General features: G+C 51.9%; 1 pseudogene; it reads right to left on the bottom strand.

Moving 5' to 3' along the window:
* Positions 1-16,773: 16,773 nt before the first annotated feature.
* LOC104301061 (oocyte zinc finger protein XlCOF6-like) lies at positions 16,774-17,953 on the bottom strand (annotated as a pseudogene).
* Between the last annotated feature and the right edge of the window lie 3,994 nt (positions 17,954-21,947).

Here is a 21,947-nt window from a genome sequence, read left to right as displayed (position 1 = left end):
TCCCAACAGAGGGGAAAAAGGAAAGGGAAGGAGCAAATCCACCAAGAAATAATTTGGAGTCAGCTTGGAAATAGAGAGGTAAAGAATTTTCTTTTAACAAAATATATATATGGAACAATAACAGGTGAGGTTCACAAGGGCAAGGAACAAGGATGGATGGGAGGGTAAAAAAACAAGAATGCAAAACCAGTCTCCCTGCAGAGACAGGAGGGAGAAGGATCAGTCCCAACCATGTGGCAGAGAAGCAGGGAGCCACCAGCAGTCCTTGTCCAAGCAACGGCAGGGCCCAAAAGCTTATGGCTGCAGTACCCCCCTTCTTATAGCATTGCAGGGCAGGGAGGGGGAGTGGAACAGACTATTTTAGTTTCCCAGGGGGAAAACAACCTCCAGGGAGGGCAAAAGCTTTCACCAGCCCCCCCCTCCCCGCTTCCAGGATGGGCATAGCCCATCACAATCCACCACTCTGTTCCAATTCCACTCCCCTGTGACAGCTTCTCCATCCAATTGTGACACGTGGTATTCCAATCCTCAATGCAAAGCTGGGATTAAACTAGGAGAGGAAAAACTTAGAACAGCTTACCACTATTCTACAGTGACTATATTACATTGATGTGTGTTGCCCCCTCTGAGTTTATCCTCTCAGCCAGAGTCACGTTCCACTATGGGATACACTGAATGTCCCCAGTTTATAACATGACTCAGGAGGTGTGACCTGGCCCCTCAGCAGAGACCACCCCTCAGTTTGATTTGCCCCCAACAGTAGCAGGGGAAACCCACAACGACTTCCCCAGCAGGTTCTTCTCAGCAATCACAGGAACTCCATCTCCATCCACTGTTTGCAGCAGGTGGGACTGGGCAGGACCAGCTGGGTTCACAGCTCCTCTGCTGGTCACTAACCAAGCGGCTTGAGCTAGGTGTCTTTCCCAGTTCCTAAAGGTTCCACCCCCCATGGCTTTTAGGGTGGTCATTAGCAAGCCAGTGTAGCGCTTGACCTTCCCTGCAGCTGGTGCATGGTATGGGATGTGGTAAATCCACTCAATCCCATGGTCCTTTGCCAGTCCCTTAGGAGATGGTTCTTGAAGTGGCTTCCATTGTCCCATTCAATCCTCCTGGGGGTGCAGTGTCTCCACAGGACATGTCTCTCTAGGCCCAGGATGCTGTTGCGGGCAGTGGCATAAGGTACTAGGTAGGTTTGCAGACACCCTGTACTTGCCTCCACCATGGTCAGTAGGTGCTGTTTGCTGCTGTGAGACCCAGGAAGGGTGATGGAGTCAATCTGCCAGGCCTCTCTGTACTTCTATTTCCACCATCTCCTCCCATACCATAGAGGCTTCATGTGCTTGGCCTGCTTGATGGCAGCACAGATGTCACACTCATGGATAACCTGTGAGATGGCCTCCCTAGTGGTGTCCACTGAGCTGTCCCCAGCTCACCGGGATGTGGCATCTCTCCCTTGGTGGCCAGGAGTGTCCTGGGCCCAGCAAGCTAAGAACAGCTCACCCTTGTATTCCCAGCCCAAGGCTATATGGGAGATGTTAGCAGCCAGATCTGCTTGGTGGTTGTGCTTGTGCTCCTCTGTGGCTCTGCTCTTGGGGATGTGTGCATCCATGTGCCATACCTTTATTGGCAGCCTGTCCAGGTGGGCAGCAATGTCTTGCCACAGGTCAGCAGCCCAAACGGGCTTCCCTTTTCTCTGCCACCCATTCTTCCTCCATTCCTTCAGCCACCCCACAAGGCATTGGCTACCATCCAGGAGTCAGTGTAGAGATACAGCCCTGGCCACTTCTCTCCTTCTGCCACATCCAGGGCCAGCTGGACAGCTTTTCCCTCTGCGTACTGACTGGATTCACCTTCTCCATCCCTTGCTTCTGCCACTTGCCTTGTTGGGCTCCAGACAGCTGCCTTCCATCTCTACTTGCTGCCTACAAGCCGGCAGGACCCATCTGTAAATAGAGCATAGCCCTTCTCATGGTCAGGGAGATCATTGTATGGGGGAGCCTCCTTAGCACAGCTCACTGTCTGCTCTGGTGGCATTCCCAAGTCAGCACCCTCTGGCCAGTTGGGGATCACTTCCACTATGCCAGGGCGTTTGAAGCTCCCCATCCGTGCCCGCTGAGTTATCAGGGCCATCCACTTACTCCAGGCAGCATTTGTATCATGATGTGGGGTTGAGCCTCTTCCTTTGAACATCCAGGTCAGGAGCCTTCTGCCACAAGCTCCACGCAGCTCTCCACTGCCCTTGCAATAGAAGAACCTCAAAGCCTCAAAGCAAAGTTTCTCCTCACAGGCCTTGGTGGCAGAGGCAACTGCCAGAGCCAAGGGGACAAAGACCTTGGTCCTGTTGGGCCTCTCAGCCTTGCCACAGCCCTTGGCCATCCCTCCTACAGCCTCTCCTACACTGTCCCATGCCTGCAGCTCTTTCCCTTCAGGCTGCTGACACCAATCTTACTTCCCCAGCCTGCTGTCCCCCCGCCATTTCCATCCCTTCCCTGATCTGTCTCAGCTCTCCCTGCCATTTCCTGACACCTCTGGATGTCCTCATGCATAGCAGGTCTGCCCTTTGAGGGACATTTCTTTGGCCTCATCTCCACTCTGAACCTTCCAAGATGCACTTAGTGGAGGTTTTAGTCTCTTCCCACTCCCCAGAAGAGCTCCATCCTCTCTGAAACCACCCTTCAGCCATGTGCACACTCCTCTGGCAGTGCCCTGAGCCTCCATTCAGCAGGCTGAAGAAGCCCAGTTCCCTCAGCCTCTCCACAGAGATGTCAACCCCCATCCTGGCAGATCTCCTCTGCAGTCTCTTCAGTTTGTCTCCATTCCTTCAGAGTGGACATTCCCAAAGCCAGACACCAAGCATCCAGATGTGGCCACAGCAGTGCTGAGTCCATGGGGAGGACTTCTGTTTCTGGGTGGCCACACTCCTCCTGCCACAGCCCAGATATAATTGGTCTTCTTTACTGTGTTCAGGCTTTGCTCCATCCCAGCGCATTTGGAATGGTTCCTCCCAGACCCTATGGTGCCTTTTTGACTGGGGCTGGGAAACACCACAACCCCCAGTTCCAAACCAACAGGGAACCAGTTTGTATTTGGATGGGGCCCAGTCTGTCAGGGAGTGGGTAAGGGGATTCAGTTTGTACTGGGAGGAGTCCCAGATGAGTGGTTGGAGGGCTTCAGGTGGTGTAGCTTTTCCTGGGAGTGGGCACAATCTGTACTGGGGAGGAGTCCTCTTCTCTGGTTTGCACTGGAAGGGCTGCATTTGGAACTGGGAGGGGCCAAAGCTCTGACTCTGTTCTAGGACTAAACCATTTCTGTGCTGGGCGGAGATCAGGGGATGCAGTTTGCACTGGGATAATCTTTTGCCTGTACGTGGTGTTGCCATTGGAACCAGCTTCTTCTGGGACAGGTCTCAAATTGTACTGGAATGGGATCAGGAGAAGCAGTTTATACTGGGACAAGGCCCAGCTGTACTTGGAGGTGTTTAAGGCACCCTGCTTTGAGTGGAATGGGGCCCAGTCTGTACTGGGATGGGATCAGGGACCCCAGTGAGTATTTGGATGGAGCCTGGTTTGTAGTGGGAGGGACTCAGGGTATGCAGTTTGTACTGGGATGTGGCCCAGTCTGTGCTGAGATGGCATCAGAGTATCCAGTTCACAGGTGGAGGGAGGCAGTAGGTACTGGGAGGGGACCAGGGAATGCACTTTGTGCTGGAAAGGGTCCCATCCCCTGGGGTGGAGCAAGATGGTCCAGTTTGTGTGGAATGAGGCTATTTCTGTTCTGGGAGAGCACCAGGGGATTCTCTTTTTGTTGGGACAAAGCCCACTGTGTACTGGGAGGGCTCAAAGAGATTCAGTTTGTGTAGGGAGGAGGGCCCAGTGTGAACTGGGATGGCATCAGGGTGTCCTGTATGCACTGGAACGGGGCCTAGGCTCTACTGGAATGGAATCAGAGATTCTAGGGGATGCACTTTGCACAGGGATGAGACTCACTCTGGACTGGGAGATGCTGAGGTGATGCTGCTGGTACTGGGTCAAGAACACATCTTTGCTGGGAGGCTCAGGAGATCCAGATCGTACTGACAGGTGGCTGAGCCTGTTCTGGGAGGAGTTACAAAGATCAAGTGTGTGCTGGGTGAGGTCCAGGTGGTATTGGAATGGGGCCAGGGAATCCAGCTTGTACTGGAACAGGGCCCAGTCTGTCCTGGGAGGGGCCCAGGGGATTGAGTTTATCATCAACCAGGCCCAGTTTGACTGGGAGGGGTAAGGAGGATGCCGCAATCGAATCACTCCTTAGGCACCGCTGAGCACGAGCAGCAGCATCTCTGTGTTCTCAGCACTGGGCACACTGGGGATGGCTCCAGAACCCAGGAGCCCCAGGGAGGAGTTCTTCTGGCTGTTTGGAGCTGAGCTGTGACCAACTCACCCCTGCCTCATGCAATTATTCCTCCTCCTTATTACATCTTCATGGGGCATGGTTCAGTGAGAGATTTGTGTGTCTGTGCCTGAGCAAACAGTCTGGGGTGTCCCAAACCCCCTCCTCAAATTACCTTTGATGGACACCAAGGACACCTTTGATGTTTTTCTCACCCACCTTTAGTTCCTGACAAACAAATTGTACCAGAACCTTTCTTTCTCACCTGTGCTGTTTGCACACTTGAACTCTCTCTGTTGATTAGAAGGTGAAGGGAAACGTCTGAACACAGCTGGTGACCAAACCAGTGCCCTGTGACAAACCCAAGAGATTCCAGAACAGGTAGTGAAAGGTGAAGAGAACATCTCCAGCCCAGCTGATGGAATGAGGAACTCAAGGTGCTCCAAAAAACCAACAGGAAGAAGTGATTCAGAGAAATGGAAACACTCAGCAGCTAAGGCTGTGCAGGAGGTATTCTTTAATCCTTTCTGTACAGTGCTAGGCACAGTGCTGGGCACAGGAGGGGTGTTGTGGAATGGTTTGTATTGCAGGGACATGGTTCTGTGGAACAGCTGCTTGAACAAAGTGTGTAGGCCGGACTCCATCTTGTTGTTTACTGCTCACAGTAAGCTGGTGTGCTGATGCAGCAAGGCCACCATAGCCTTATGGCTGTGCTTGCAGTTGCTTGCAAGATAAGAGTATGTGAAACAAAGTATATGTGAAACAAAGAACTACTGAGAAAGGAGCCTGTGAAGTTGCACGTAGACCTAACTGCAAGGAGGCTGGATATTATAATGTAACCCTGGACTAACAGCCAATAGAATAATGACATTTGTGCATATTTAGTTGAAATGCTATATAAGCCATGCTTTTGAACAATAAAGTTGAAGCTTGCTTATCAATCATATTGATTGCTGCGAGTCTTTCCCTCACCCATCTCGCCGTTGGATTTCTTCCCAACAAATGGCGCCTGAACAGGGACCATCTGAAGGCTTAATAGGAACGGAAGATGGCTGCTTCAGCAAGCTCGCGGTCTATGGCTGCTGAAGGAAGGAGGCTCGGGTGGGCCTGGAGTGCATCAATAGGGTATTCCCTGGTCTGTGCAGCGATCGACGGGCAAGTGTGGCTCGACGCTGGCGTAAGGAAGTTCGCACCGTGCCTGGGCAAGGATTCATTAGGAAGAATACTGCTTGCTGTCCGGGTAAGGGCTGCAAGCTCTGGGTTCAAGGCTGCACCTAAGGGAAATCCCCGGCCAGGGTATGGAGAGCATAGTGGCCCTTGGTTTATTTAGAAGTTTCCTTGAGAAACGGAAAGTAGAGGATGTGGATTTAAACAAGCATCCTGAATGCGTATTACAGTTTGGTAGAGAGCATAATCTTTTTAAATCGTCAGGAGATTTTTTTAATGTTGATGTGTGGGAAGAATTAGGTAGTATTTTGTGGGATAAGGTTATTGATGATGATAAAGTTGCTTGTAAACTCATGAAACCATGGAGGTCTATTAAAAATTGTATAGATCAATATCAAACTGAAAAGCAGGTAGCGGCAGTCGCAACAGCTGCCTTAGAAGGAGAGCAGGGAAAATTAGGATTGCATCAATTTGGCCATGACTATATACCTAGCCCACCGTCTGGGAGCACTATTTTGGTTTCTAATCCTGTCAAAATCAACAAGGAGCCCCTCTCAGACTCTATTAAAATAAGTACAACATCGACTGCTCCTCCCTTAGATATTGATCCACAGTGTCAGCCTGCTTATTCTCCCCACTCTCTTGTTACTTCTTCCCCTCAGCCTGTCTCTTCCCCTCAGTCCGTTTCTCCCCCTCAGCCTATTGCCCCCCCCGCAGCCTGCTTCTCTTTCTCAGCCCCTTAAAGGTGCCGGGAAAGAACTCTTTTCTAAGGCAGATGAGGAGGAATTGACGAATGAGGCTGTACGGTATCACAGGGAGGAGGCATTTGTGGCATGTAATTCCTCTGTAAAGGATTTGAAACTTAACAATTTTTTACATGAACAGTCACAAGAGAATATGGAGAATAACATTAAACCAACGCAAACTGCCCCTTCTAAATCAAACCAGAACACTCCCTCTATAGTAAGGATTGATTGGCTATCTATCCGAAAGGAAGCCCTGCTTAACAAGGACTTTGAGCTTTGCGATTCTTTGGAAGGGCTTCAGGCATTTCCAGTTTCTTTTACTCAAGAGGGGGGTGAGGTCGTAGCTACATACATCCCTGTAGACTGGAAAATTTTGTCTCAACTCAGAGCTACAGTAAATGAGTGTGGATTGCATGGTGAACCCACTAAACAAATGTTAAATTACATATGGATTTCAGGAATACTGTTACCTGAAGATATTAAATCTGTTATGCGTATGATAACAACGCAATCTAGCCTCATGCTGTGGCAGGCGTATTGGCATCAATCGTGTGATAGATTTGTTGTAAATAATCCAAATTATGGTGTTACTGTAGAACAGCTGAAGGGCTCAGGAAACTTTTCAACAGTAGAAATGCAAGCTCAGCTGGGTCCGGAAGGGTTAAGGATAGGAATGCGGCTCGCTAGAGAAGCCCTTAACAGGGTGAAAGTAACTCCTCCAGTACCTTCATATATGTCTGTTAAACAAGGGAGAGACGAGCCTTTTGCAAGATTTGTACATAGGGTGACCGATGCCATAAATCAGGCAAATGTTCAGGACTGGATGAAAGGGGCTCTGCTTCGTCAGTGTGTGATAGAAAACAGTAACGGTCCGACTAAGAATATAATTTCTACTATGCCTGCTGATGCTTCTATAGAAGAAATGCTAGAGCGCATGACCCGTATTTCTGTAGGACCACAGGCTATGATAGTAGAGGCTTTAAAAGAGGTAGGGAAAGATATAGTGCAGGCTCAGACCCCAAGCCTTTGCAGCCCTTACACCGTTGTTACCAGCAAACCAGAATAACCAACAACAGAAGGGACCTAGATGTTTTAAATGTGGCAAAATGGGACATTATCACCACGATTGCCAAGTAAAATCTGTGTGGTGCAAAAACTGTCACACAGATAATCATACAACTGAGGTATGCAGATACTCAGGAAACTTCAAGCAGAGCGCAAAGGGCTGCGGCGCGAGGACCCCAACTGCAGCCCCTGTGTGGCAACCACCCGTCAGTTACAGCCAGCCTCCAATCTCAAGCCAGCCACCCCAGGGAGCCTCAGGCTGGACCTGGCAGCAGCAATAGAAACGGTGTTAATAGACTCAAAGCCAGTCAAAATCGCTACGGGAATAATGGGACCTGTAAAATACAAAGGACAGCCGTGTGGAGCTTTGTTATTGGGACGCTCTTCAGCTGGTTTAAAAGGACTATTTGTTTTACCTGGAGTTATTGATGCAGATTTTACTGGAGAGATTTGTGTAGTTGCTATGACATTTTTTCCACCACTGGTTGTTCCTGAAGGCAGTCGCATTGCACAATTAGTGCCATCATTACAGCTTACAGAGGCAGCCATGGCAATTTCTCAAAACATCAGAGGCGATGCAGGTTTTGGTAACAGGAGGAATGGCACTATTGTGTATGTCCATGGATCAATGACCAAAAACTACCATTATTTTGGACAATGGACATGAACGACATCAGTTAAATGCATTATTAGACACAGGAGCTGATATTACCATCATTGACCGCTCAGTCTGGCCCAACAACTGGCCACTTACTCCTATGTTGTCAAGTGTGGAAGGTGTGGGCTGCACAGCATCAGTCAGCAAAAGTCGAAACAAAATTTGAGTAATTATTGATGGCCGCGTCTGTGTATCTTTTTTGACCATAATGCAATTACCTCCTAAGGTGAAAGCATTGATTGGCCGAGATATTCTTACTCAAATTGGAGCACAACTTGTAACTGATGCTTGTTTTTAACAGCGGTCACTACTTGGGCTTTTCCGATCCAGTTAACCTGGCTGACTGATGAACCAATATGGATCGAGCAGTGGCCGCGAAAGAGAGAAAGCCTGGAAGCGGCTCACCAATTAGTTTTTGAACAACTGCAACAAGGACACATTAAACCATCTGTTAGCCCATGGAATACTCCCATATTTTTTATTAAGAAAAAATCTGGAAAATATCATTTGCTCCATGATCTTAGAAAAGTGAATGATCAAATGGAAGCCATGGGAGCTTTGCAACCTGGTATGCCAAATCCTGCAATGTTGCCAGCCGGATGGAACCTGCTTATCATAGACTTAAAGGACTGCTTTTTTACCATCCCTATTCATCCTACTGATACGAAGCGATTTGCCTTTACATTGCCAGCTCTAAATAGGGAAGCACCTGCTGCACGCTATGAGTGGGTCGTGCTTCCCCAGGGGATGAAGAACAGTCCCACCCTGTGTCAGTTGTTTGTTGATGCAGCCCTGCAACCAGTATGACAAGCCTGGCCAGACACATTAATCTATCACTATATGGATGTGGCCGTTTGACGCTGTGCCTTTAAGAAAGGGGCACACTGGCTAAATGTTTATAAAATATTTTGGTATTCTAAACGAATTTCATTGGTAGGATTGTGGGAGGTGAGATTGTTAGACCCAGGGCAGCTGGAACTTTCTCTCAGTCTTCCTTCCTTCGCTGTCCCTCTCGGCTGGATCTGCTTCTGGGCTTCTTGCCAAAAGATAAGAACCAACTCCCTGTGCACAGGCCTCCGCTTGCTGTACTAACTCCCTTTTCGTCTCTTCTTCTACCTCTTTTGGGGGAGAAGGGAGGTAGGGGGGTGAAGGGGGCACAGGGGGAAGCCCCCCTCTCTGGGGGGGTCTGGTTTCTGGTTGAGTTCATTTGCTGTATATTCCTGTATATACTGTAAAATACCTGTATTTGTTGTGTTACATAGAATCTGTTCCCTTGTAAAATATAATCTCATTTCTCCGACTGGGTTTAGCCGTGGTCTCTTTCTCAGTGGGGGAGGGAAAGCAGAGCCTTTCCTTTCAAACCACCACACACACTCTTTTTATTGGCGCCCAATGTGGGGCTGGGCAATTAAGTAATTAAGTTGATTTATTGCTTGTCTCAGCCGGAGAAACGAAATGAAGGTGCTCTGGGTTTTAGAATGTTTATTCTTCTTGGTCTGTGGCATGTTGGTCTACCGGTACTGCATCGGGTTGATGTTAGACCAGATAGGTAAATATTTAATGCGTAAAATCTATTTGTGGTTTATGCATAGGATCCAGCTGTTGTATAAACACTGTTTGGGTTTTTTTTTCGGCTCACTAATTACGGCAATAGAACGTCTTCCACTTTGCCGATCGAGATAAGGGAGTTTAACACTTCAGGAGGTCAAAGAGTAACTTTAAGTGCTGGCTGGGATCTTAAGGTGATTTATTTGACGGGTGTAATCCTGCTGTTGCTGATAATTAATGTCTATCTGCTGTGGGCTCTACATAGAGAGAAAAAGGTTTCTCGACCATGTTTTGTGATTAAACAAAAATCTAGGAAGCGTAGGCGTTCCTCTAAATCTGCCCCAGAGTCCTCGAGTGACGAGGAAGGGGCTGCGTCAGTTAGAAAAATAGCAAAACCTATTGGCAAAGCAGCCTTAAATGCTCCACTCTATGACTTTGGCAAGCAGCCAGGGGCGGCTCCCATTCCCAAGATGGCGACCGGTAGTGAGGCAAGGTCATTTCTGTCCGCCATGACAGGACCGGAAGAGGCCCCCACGGCAGCTGGTTTAGATCAGGACCTGTCAGCTTCTATCAGGATGGCTGTAAATTCAAACACAGCTCCAGTTAAACAAGTAGCAGTCTTAAAGACCAGTGGTGGAAAAGCCAAAGCTGATCCAGGAGCTAGTGGAGCTAATGGAGAAGAGCAGGAGACTGATCCCGGTGAGGGAACCTCTGCTAGACAGACTGATCCGGGTGGGGGAACCTCTACTAAACAGGCTGATCCTGGTGAGGGAACCTCTGCCAGGAAAGGGCCTGCTGGAGATGAAGAGAAGGTTCGTCTCAGAGATATAGCTGTGTTACTGAGATCATCACAGGATGGAGATGAAGCTAAGACAGCAGCTGGCAGTGGTGCTTCTCAGCTTAAAGAGATCCTTAGGAGAGTGACAGCAGGATTATGGGGACAAAACGTTCAGGAAGATGTGATAGATGAAGAAGAGGATGACCTGCAGAGCTGCTCATCACCGAGGGAGGAGATTCGCAATGTCCGCAAAGATTACCTCAGAGCAGATAAGGAACCCATCCTATCTTGGCTTGCTAGGTGTTATGACACAGGTGCTCCAGCTCTAATAGTTGGAGACAAGTCAGCAGCTCAGCTAGGAACTCTCTCAAAGGATAATGGAATAGATAGACATCTAGCCAGGATTCTTGGAAAGGTTAATCTGTGGATACGCCTTTTAATGGCGGTTTCCCTGAGATACCCTTCCCGAGATGATCTTCCATGGAATCCTAAGCCCTGGACTACCATAGATGAGGGAATTAAGCGTCTGAGAGAGTTTGCCATTAGAGAGATACTCTATGGTGACCATGATACTCTGAATCCTGACGATATTCCTGTGGGAACTGGTCTTGCTAAAAAGCTCATCAAACTTGCTCCTTCCAATTATGCAAACATTTTGGCAAGTAGAATTATGGCAAGAAATTATGGTGGAGATCCTCCTACGGTTGGCCAATTCACTGATCAGTTAAGACAATTGGATGATAGCATGACACGTGTTTCTTAGGTTTCAGCCATTAAAGCTCTGTCTAGTGAGATAAAGGATTGCATGAGAGAGCTGAAGGATGAAATCAAAGATTCCATATACCAATTGGCACAAAGAGATAATTCCAATTCTTCCTCCAGGTGGGTGCAGGTTTCAGCTGTGAGGAATAGACATCCTCCAAGGAGGTCATTCCAAAACAGGCCAAACCAAAACAGACCACCAAGGCAATCACGTAGGACCATTTGGATAACTCTACGTGATCAGTTTGGTGAGAACATGAACAGGTGGGATGGCCAACCAACTCCTAATCTTTTCAGGCGACTGAGGGAACTGCAAAGTGGCAGAACCCAGGGTAGCAATACCAGAAGGGTAGCTGTTACTTCCACAGTTCCCCAGGACAACAATGACAGCTCCAACAGTGGCTCCAGTTCTAACACTGCACAGTGTGCTCGTTGCACCTGTGGAAATGTTCCCCATAATTAGGGGTGCCCTGCCTCCCGCCAGGGGGAGGAGAGGGATAATGGAGATAACAGAATCTATTGGGATGTGTACATCCAGTGGCCTGGCACTTCACACTTTCGGAAGTACAGGGCCTTGGTTGACACAGGAGCTCAGTGCACCATATTGCCATCAAATTATCAGGGATCAGAGTCTATAACTATTCTGGGAGTCACTGGTGGATCTCAAGAGTTAAGTAAGGTAGAGGTTAATATAAGTTTAACTGGTAAACAGTAGAAGAAGCATACAGTTGTGACCGGACCTGATGCACCTTGTATTTTGGGAATTGATTTTCTGAGAGAAGGGCGTTTCAAGGACCCTAAAGGTTACAAATGGGCTTTTGGAGTAGCTTCTGTGGAAATTGATGGGCAAAAGCTGAAGCTGTCTGCTAGACCTGAGCTTTCTGATGAATCTGCAGTTGTGGGACAACACAAGATTCAGGACATTAAATTGCCAGTTGCTTCTCAGACTGTGCATCACAGACAATACAGAACCAACCCTGACTCTTCGTTGCCCATTCAGAATCTGATTCGTCAGTTGGAGAGTCAGAAAGTCATCAGCAAAACTCATTCACCTTTCAACAGTCCTGTGTGGCCTGTGTGAAAGCCGAATGGAGACTGGGATAGGACAAGGGGCAATGGATGGAAACTGCAGCACAGGAAGTTCCACTTCAACAGAAGGAAGAACTTCTTTACTGTAAGGGTGACAGAGCCCTGGAACAGGCTGCACAGAGAGGTTGTGGAGTCTCCTTCTCTGGAGGCTTTTCAGCCCTGTCTGGATGTGTTCCTGTGAGACCTGCACTGGATTCTATGGTTCTGTTCTGGCAGGGGTACTCAGAGATCTCCAGAGGTCCCTTCCAACCCCCAACCTCCTGTCACCTGTGACCCTGTGAACTGTCACAGGGCTCTGAATCCAAAGGAGATCCCAGTAGGAAATACCAAGGTTCCAGCCACAAATCATGAAGTCTGTCTGAGCTTCATCTTCAAGGATCCTTCTGAAGTCACCTTCCACTGCCCCCTTGGGCTCTTTTGGGCTCTCAGCTAATGCATCCATGTGGCAAGTCCAGCTGCCTTCAAAGCAGTGGAAGTTGTTCACAGAAGCTGAGAGGCTCTTTCCATTTTGCTTGGAGGGGCTCCTGATTGTCCTGGGTTGAGTTGACTCTGCTGCTGTTATCCAGACCATGCTGCAGCCATGCCAGCCTCAGAAATGAAAGTGCTGGCTGGAGCAAAGGATGATGGGGCTTGAAGTTCAGGTTGCAACATGGGAGGCTCCCTGTTCCAGTTGCTGCTTCTGGGTTCTGGGATTTTTGGGTGCTGGCTGCTCTGCTGGGATGGCAGTGGGACAGGGAGGGATAGGGGAGCAGCTCCCTGCTTTGGGCTTTTGCCTTGCTTGCTGCTGCTTGCTGCTGCTTTCCACTGTGCCTGTTCTGCACACAGGCTGAGGTCACTGTACTTTTGTATTCTGATGATCTGATTTGCTCAGGAAACTCTTCCCTCATTTGTTTCTGTATCAACACAAAGAGGTTTTGTGTGATGTTCTTTCCCACTCAGATCTGTATTGGGGGAGGCAGAGAGGTTAAGCTGCTGGCTCAGCTTAACCCAGTACATTCCTTTTCTGGAGCCCAGTGTGGGGCAGGAAAGCAGCTGCCTTAATGAGGACAGATTTTGGCAGGAGACAAAAGGATTGTGGTAACAAAAAAAGAGGAGAAGAGGATTCAGTTAAGGCTTGAGGCTTGTCAACAGAGTTTGACAGAAGTTTTCTTTCCTGTGGTGTGTTCTGGGGGCTGATGAGCTGCAGTCCTGTTTGTGCTGCTGATGGTGCTGAGTGTTAGCTTAGGGCAATGGCTCAGAGCTGTGCTGCCCACTGCTGGGTAGCTTGCTCTGATTTCATCCAGAGCAATACAGGACACTGCCAAAGAAACCACTGTGAGATCTGCCCAGATGCTGGATACTGAGGAGTGGCAGGGGGTGGGGGAGGGAAGGGGCAAATTCTTAGGCTGGTGGTCACCTCTGGTGCTTTGGAATTTCAGCCCTGAGCACGTGCAAAATCCTCCCCAGCTGGGGAAAGGTTTGGGCAAAGTCTGTTGTCAGCCTGGGAGTTCCTGAGAGACAGAAATCACTGCAATGTGCTTGGGCCTGGCCCATGCCTCTCGAGCCCTTCTCATCACTGTGCAGAGGGCTCAGGGGCAAGAGAAGGTCTCTGGACCTACAGACAGTGCCCCAGGCATGGCAGCTGTGTCAGAGAAGCAGCCTGTGCAGGATCAGCTGCCCCTCATAGTGAATGGTGCTTATGACCAGGATTGTGCCCCAAATATTACCAGAACATGCTTCTGTGTGTGTGACTCAACCCCCCTGTGTCCCCCCTCCCTTCTGGAGTCACTGGAGGGGGACCTTGGTGCCACTGAGTCCATGTAAACAATCTGCCTGGGCATGTTTGCACCCCTGTGGCAAACAAGGCCCAGGCTACATGTTTGTTTGCCCTGTTTAGGGCGTGTGCTTGTGCTTATTTGGCAAAGGATCAGCTCCTTGGTTAATTATTGTGTCAGCAGGGGATGCTCTCTGGAGCAGCATTCTTTGGGGCAGATGGGAAACAGGAGCTGTTTGGTACACAAGTGCCCCCCACGCCGGTGTCGGTGCCTATGCCTGTGTGCGTCTCTGTGCCGCTCCGCTCCGCCTCGCCCGGGCCTTGAAGCAGCGCTGCAGAAGGCCTCGCCGCACACTGCCACTGCTGCCCGGCTGGGGGCGGTGCTGTGGAGCGTGGGGGCAACTGCCGCGTGAGCCATTGCCACGGGAGGGAACCATGGCGGCCCCTGCGCACCGCCGGTCCTGAAGCGCCGCAGCCCCCGGAGCGGGGAACCTTTGCCGGGGGCTGCGCTGCGTGGAGCCAGCGGCAAAAGCCTCTGAAGCTTCCCTGGGAGGCTCCAGGACCTTTGTGCTCTGGGAGAAGCAGCAACCCCGCGGCACAGCCAGGCGGTCGGCGCCGGTCTCTATTTCCTGCTCAGGGCACAGCTGTGCCGCACTGTCAGGGCTCTAAACACAGCACCAGGGAAAGATTTCCTGACGTTCCCAGCTCGTGAGGAAGCCAAACCTTTGTTTCATAGAATTTTGGTTCAGGTAGGGCTGAAACTCTCCTGGGTTGAGGGTTTACTGCTGTGGTGGCTTAACACCCAAAGCAGGGTGGAGGGCTTGTGGGTACTTTACCCTCCCTGCAGGGCGTTTCTCCCCTGGGAAGCTGAGTCTGTTCCACTCCCCCCCTCCCTGCCCAGCTAGGGTATAAAAAGCAGGACATCATAGCTGTTAGCTTTGCTTTTGGCTCCTGCCTGGCTTGCCCAAACGTGATGGGTTGAGGCAGACCCCCTCCTCACCACGGGCAGAAATAATGACTCAAAGGGATTGCAAAAGAGATGGAAAGGTTAAATGGAAAGTGGTGAGTGTGTACAGAGAGCCAGAAGAGCAGTGACAAAAGAGATCCCAAAGCAAACCCAGGAACATCCCATCCCAACCTGAGGGTACACCCAGGACCCCCAGGGCTCCTTCTTCCCCACCCACTGCTAGGCTAGTCTCAGCTGGCCAGATCTGAGACTGCCCACCCCCCATGGCCTTGGGCCTAGCCAGGCCCGTGGCCGGGAGACATCTCCCCCAGTTACCAGGTGACAGCGAGGAAAGAAAGAGCAAGTGCCAGCCCCCGCGCTGGATCTTATAGCAGTGCAGTGCCCAAACTGCTACAGCTGGGCACTGACCAACCCCTCCCCCACTGCTGTTCCAATCAGTTTCCATTCTAAATTCTAGAACTCATTTGGGGCTTGAAGTTCAGGTTGCAGCATGGGAGGCTCCCTGTTCCAGTTGCTGCTTCTGGGTTCTGGGGTTTTTTGGGTGTTGGCTGCTCCACGGGGATGGCAGTGGGACAGGGAGGGATAGGGGAACAGCTCCCTGCTTTGGGCTTTTGCCTTGCTTGCTGCTGCTTTCCACTGTGCCTTTTCTGCACACAGGCTGAGGTCACTGTACTTTTGTATTCTGATGATCTGATTTGCTCAGGAAACTCGTCCCTCATTTGTAGCATTTGGACTGGGCATGGACTGATCCAGACTGTGCTGGAACAGAGTGCAGCTGCAGAGCACCTGCAGTGAGCCGCCCTCTGGGTACTCCAAAGCCACTTCCTGTGAAGTGAGAATGGACAGTGCCTGAGGTGTGCTGCTGATTGCTGCTGGGCATGGTGCAGATGGCACAGAATGAGGGCTTGGGAATATCAAAGGTTAAGCTGAAAATTTGCTGCCATTACTCCACACCACCCTGCCTCATGCCACCTTCACAGGGACAGTGCTGGCTGGAGCAAAGTACTACAGGGCTTGAAGTTCAGATGGCAACATCAGAGGCTTCCTGTTCTGGTTGCTGCTATTCTGGCTCTCAGGTGCTGGCTCTTTGATGAGGGGGAGAGCTGCAGGGGTTGAACTCCTGGCTGCTGCTGCAGAGGGTTTTTTGGTTCCTCTGTGTGTTATGTTTCCCTCCCTTCTGTTTTGGGGGGAACAGGCAGCTTAACCTCTTCTCAGCTCTTCAACCTGTTCCAGCCCCAGAGTACAAAGCCAACAGAAGCTTTCTGGGTTTTTCCAAAGATCTCCATGAGCTTCCCCCTACACCCTCCAAAGATCCCAAAAGGCGGTCCTAGGACCATTCAAATCCCAAACACCTAAGATCACCTGAAAGCCCCTGAAGAATGCCTCTGAGATGCCCCTCAAGACTCCTTTGAGAACCTCATTTTCCCCTCCCTGAACTGGGCACACAGCTCCACCCCATCCCTTGGGAGCAAATCCCCTTAAAATTTGGGCATTAAGGCAGGGATATCTGAAATAAAAACAAACAGACAGGATTTGGGTAACTTTTAGGTTTTATTGACACAATTGGTCAATGTACAGGGAGGTTTTTACCCCAGGGAGACACAAAGCATTGGGGAAGAGCCAGACAGACCCTGGCAAAGCCCTGCCCAGCGCCACTGGGAGCGCCAGCTGTGCCGACTCAGCACTGTAATTGTTCTCATTAGCAATAATTGGTGTTCAGAAGGGCAGGAGGTGTTTGCTGCTGCTGGTGTCCCCAGTCCCTGAGAACTGCAAAGGAAAAAGGGATGATTTTGGTGCTGGAAATGCTCTCTCAGAGGGGTCAGGGTTACCCAACAGATTCTAGGTGGATTTCTGCCCCCCCTACAGTGCAGGCTACTCTCTGCTGTGGGTGCAGCGGTGCTTGTTGAGGGATCCCTTCTGGGTGAAGCTTTTACCGCAATCAGCACAAGCGAAGGGCTTCTCACCGGTGTGGGTGTGGCCGTGGGAAATGAGATTGTGCCTGTGGCTGAAGCTCTTGCCACAGTCAGCACAGGTGTACGGCTTCTCACCAGTGTGGGTGCGGCGGTGAGAAATGAGATGATCTGCGGCTGAAGCTCTTCCCACAGTCAGCACAAGTGAACGGCTTCTCACCAGTGTGGGTGCGGCGGTGACCAATGACATGGCCCCTTTGACTGAACCTCTTGCCACAGTCAGCACAGGTGAACGGTCTCTCATCGCTGTGGGTGTGCCAGTGAACAATGAGAGAGCCCCTGTCTCTGAAGCTCTTGCCACAGTCAGCACAGGTGAAAGGTTTCTCACCGGTGTGGGTGCGGTGGTGAACAATCAGTTGTTCCCTGCGGCTGAAGCTCTTGCCACAGTCAGCACAGATGAACGGTTTCTCACCGGTGTGAGTGCGGTGGTGACCAATGAGATGGCCCCTTTGACTGAAGCTCGTTCCACAGTCAGCACAGGTGAACGGTCTCTCACCGGTGTGGGTGCGGCGGTGAACAATGAGCTGGCGCCTGTCTCTGAAGCTCCTCCCACAGTCAGCACAGGTGAAATGCTTCTCACCGGTGTGGGTGCGACGGTGGTGAATGAGCATGCTCCTATGTCTGAAGGCCTTGCCGCACTCAGCACAGCTGAATGACTTGCCAGTGTGCACACGACGGTGCAGGCTGAGGTTACCGCTCTCGGTGAAGCTCTTGCCGCAGTCGGCACAGCTGTAGGGCTTCTCACCGCTGTGGATGAGTTGGTGCCGGATATATAGAGTGCTCGTGGTGAAGCTCTTGCCGCACTCAGCACAGGGGAACAGATGCTCTCCAGTGTGGATGCGGCGGTGGATGGTGAGACTGGAGCTGTGTTTGAAGCACTTGCCGCAGTCCCTGCAAGTGAAGGACTTAGTGCTGTGCACACTGCGGTGCTGGGTGAGGGCAGATTTGTGAGTGAAGGTCTTGCCACACTCAGCGCAGCTGTATGGCCTATCACTGCTGTGGGTGCGGCAATGCTGGATGAGAGTGGCGCTCTGTCTGAAGCTCTGACCACAGTCACCACAGATGAAGGGCCGGGGGCCAGGCTGGGGGCAGTGGTGCTTCACCTGCTCTGAGCCAGGTGGGAAGTTCTGCCCACACTCAGGGCACTGATTCAGCTGCTTGGGTGGCACAGATGGACCTGCTCTGGCTTCATCCTCCTCTGTAAATTCCTTTTCCCCCTCATCCTGATCACCTTCATCCTCATGGTTATTCTCCTCTTCATACTCATCATCATCATAGTCGTCATTCTCCTCAGCATCACCATCCTCCATCTTGTCCTCTTTCTCCTCCTTCTCCTCTCCTTTCAAACTGAGCTTTGGCTGCTCCAACTTGATCTCTGGGTGCTGCTTCTCCTCCCAGCTTTTGTCTGGGTCCTTCTGTGAGGCCATACTGTAGCAGGAAGGGGTCACAGCAGTGAGATTTGGAACATGGAAGCACCTGAGCCCAGGATCAGAAAACCTCAGATCCTGCCTGGGACATGACAGTCCCTGACTACCAACACCTAGCAGAGGAGAGAATGCAGAGGGAAACTCAAACCTTCACTTTCTGCCACAGTGTGGGCTCAGACCTCTAATACCTGTACTGAGACTCCAGGTTCCTCTGATCAGTGCCCTGAGGTTTCCCTGGGGCTTACAATTGGTCTTGTCCCACTCTCCTCGAGCCTGGGGGCATTGGCAGGGTGGCTCCTGGCCCAGGCCCTGTCCTTTGATCTCTCCTGGCTCAGGCAATGGAGGCAGCAGCACTGACCAATGAAGACCAAACCACCTTTAACCTTCTCCCACCACCCTCCACATCCCAACCCCAAACACCACCTCCTGACACACACCTGACCCTCACAAACCCAGGGAGTTTCCAGACTCCAACACCTGACATGCCTGAGAGCCCCTGGAGGGGTGAAATGTGGTGGGTAGGAGGAGGTGGAGGAGGCTGGGAGGTGCCCTGGGACTCTGGGATTCTGGGGACTGGGGTCCTGCTGTTGCCCCACTCTGGGTTCCTTACCTGCTGGGCTGCTCCAAGGGGCAGATCTGCAAACTCTTCTCTTCCCCAACTCACAGGGGCAGGGATGATGGAGAGAGAGGGACACAACTCCTGCCACAGAGAAGCAAAGGGCTCAGAGAATACTGACCTGCAAGGGATGGCTCAGCACTGCCCACAACCAGGCAGCACAGCTCAGCCTTGCTGGGGGCAGCTCCCAAGCCCAGCAGCACAGCCACAGCACACAGCCAGGGCTGATCAAGGTGGGAGGCCTCAACAAGTGCAGACTCAGCTCCTTGCCCAGCACACAGCTCCCAGCACACAGCTGCAGGCCAGCACCACAACACAGCTGCCTCCACACAGCCTCTCCCAGCCCTTTCCTAAAGCTTCCTCCCACTGCCTGCCCAGGCCTCTGCTGCCTGCAGCTGCATTTGCCAGCAGACCTTGCTCTAGTGCCACCTCTCTTCCCTGGCCCTGCCCCCACCACACCCACTCTGTGCTCAGCTCTGCCCTGCACACACCTCTCTGCTGCCCACTCCCCAAGAGAAGATCAGAGCAGCCCTCAGGACACACACAAAGGCAGCTTCATGATCTCTGGAGATGCAGCAAAGGGGGAAGGGACTTGGGCAGCTTCTTGCTAAACCTCTTCAGCCCTCACTGGGATGCTGGAGGAGTCTCTGCCTCCTGCCCAAACCTCACACCTCCAGCACCCTTCACACACCTGCAGCCCAAAGACACTCACTGGAAAGGGTTTGGCTTCCTTCTCTCCCTGACCATTTCTCTCAGCTGTCTCTTTGCATCTCTCCTGGAGCTGCCACTCCACAGCCCCAAGAGAAAAGGAGGTTGGATGGGAGGGCACAGTGCCCAGGGGCTGCTGTTCATCTCCCAGCTGACACATGCAGAGCTGCAGCACAATTCAATCCTTTCACCTCCTCAAATGCTGCCAGATTCTGCCATGCCCTGCACACACATTTGCCACCTGGGCCCTGCATCCTCTCCCCTTCTTGGGGGGACAAGGCCTAATTCCTGCCTGGCCATTCCCAGGCCCTTTCCTCATTCCCAGCCCATCCATGTCCCTGCTGCCTTGGCTGTCCCATGGCCCTGTGTCCCCCACCCCCACTGCCACTGCAGCTGGAAGGGTGGAGTGGGAAATGCTGTGGCTGAGGAAGCATCTAAGGAACTGGGCTGGAAGCAGCAGCACAAGAATGGAAGGGGCCTAAGACTAAAGGCTGGGATCAGCTGGAGGGCTGAAAGAACAGCACCAAGCCAAGGGGGGGTTACAGATGAGGGCTGGGGAGGGACCCTGCAGCCACCTCAGGCAGCAACTGAGGAGAGCAAGGGGGACAGAGAGGGAGTGAGACCTCAGGTGACTCCTGCCATGGGGGATGGCTGGGCTGTGTGGCTAGGAGCCCTGAGTGCCTGTTTGGGCTGTGCTGCATGTCAGGAGGGGTCAGGGGACTGTCCTGAGCCAGGCAGGGTTTGGGGCTTTGAGCTTCTGGGGTCAGCTGCTGCCAGAACCATTGGAGGTAGGAGCCAGGCAGAGCCTCACAGCTGCTGAACTAAGCCCTCCCACCCCCTGCAGCCTTCACCCTCCATCTCTCCATCCATTGCTCCAGCTCCACTCACTTGCTGCCCTCTCAGAGTCCCCAGGACCCCAACAAAGCCCAGGGCTGATCTAGAGCCCCAGCATGGCCCAACAGCAGCCCCTGGATGAGAGCATGGAGGAGAATGCCCTGGAGAGGAAGTTGGAGGAGCTCAAGTGCAGCCTTGAGGGAAAGGAAGCTGAGAAGGAGGAGAAGGAGGAGGTTGAGGTCAAGAATGAGGAGTAGGATGATGAGGAGCAAAGAACAAGAAGGAGGAGAATGAATCTGCAGTGCCTCTCTCTGTGCCACCTGAGCAGCCCAAGCAGTGCCTGGGTGCAGGCAGCTTCCCACCCAGCTCACTGCCACTGCAGCACCTGGGCCCCCCCCGGCACCTGACCTTTCCTCTTCAAAACCCTTCCAAAAGCCTTCTCAAGATTCACCCAAATCCTGTCCCAACTTGCCACAAAACCTTCAGCTTCATCCAGATCTCTGCACAGCTCTCAACAACTCATTCTGGAGGCACTGCAGGGAGGTTTGAGGCTCAAGATGCTTCCAAGAGGCTTCAAAACCTTCACAAGTGCCCCAAAAGTCATCCCCAGAGCAGCCAAAGGCCCAGAAAAAGTCTTTCCCAACCTCCTCAGAGTTCCCCAAACCATCACAGGATTCACTCAGATCTCCTTTGGCAGCAAGCTGCAGAGGTTTCAGTGAGCTTTGGGAGTCTCCAAACTCTCCAACCAGGCCTGAAAAACCCTCATGGGCTCTTGAAAAGCAAAATCTCTTCCAGAGTTAGGAAAAGCTCTTTGGAACCTCTGAAATCCTCATTCAGAGCTCTCTAAACCTCTGAGCAGCTGGGTCTGAAGAGCTGGGAGCATGGCAGCCATACTGGGAGGGAACTGGGAGCATGGCAGCCATACTGGGAGGGAACTGGGAGCGCTGGCAGCCGTACTGGGAGGGAACTGGGAGCGCTGGCAGCTGTACTGGGAGGGAACTGGGAGCGCTGGCAGCCGTACTGGGAGGGAACTGGGAGCGCTGGCAGCCGTACTGGGAGGGAACTGGGAGCGCTGGCAGCCGTACTGGGAGGGAACTGGGAGCATGGCAGCCATACTGGGAGGGAACTGGGAGCATGGCAGCCATACTGGGAGGGAACTGGGAGCACGGCAGCCATACTGGGAGGGAACTGGGAGCACGGCAGCCATACTGGGAGGGAACTGGGAGCGCTGGCAGCCATACTGGGAGGGAACTGGGAGCATGGCAGCCATACTGGGAGGAAACTGGGAGCATGGCAGCCATACTGGGAGGGAACTGGGAGCATCGCAGCCATACTGGGAGGGAACTGGGAGCACTGGCAGCCATAGTGGGCAGGAACTGGGAAAGAGCTGGGAGCAATGGGATCCAGGCTGGGAGCCAAACTGGGAAAGTACAGAGGGTACTGGGGGCCAAGCTGGGAGCACTGGGAGAGAGTTGGGGGCATTGGGTGCCA

Source organism: Dryobates pubescens, unplaced genomic scaffold, assembly GCF_014839835.1.
Source record: "Dryobates pubescens isolate bDryPub1 unplaced genomic scaffold, bDryPub1.pri scaffold_128_arrow_ctg1, whole genome shotgun sequence".
NCBI lineage: Eukaryota > Metazoa > Chordata > Aves > Piciformes > Picidae > Dryobates > Dryobates pubescens.
The sequence above is the reverse complement of the archived record's forward strand: the minus strand, read 5'-3'. Positions and strand labels throughout refer to the sequence as shown.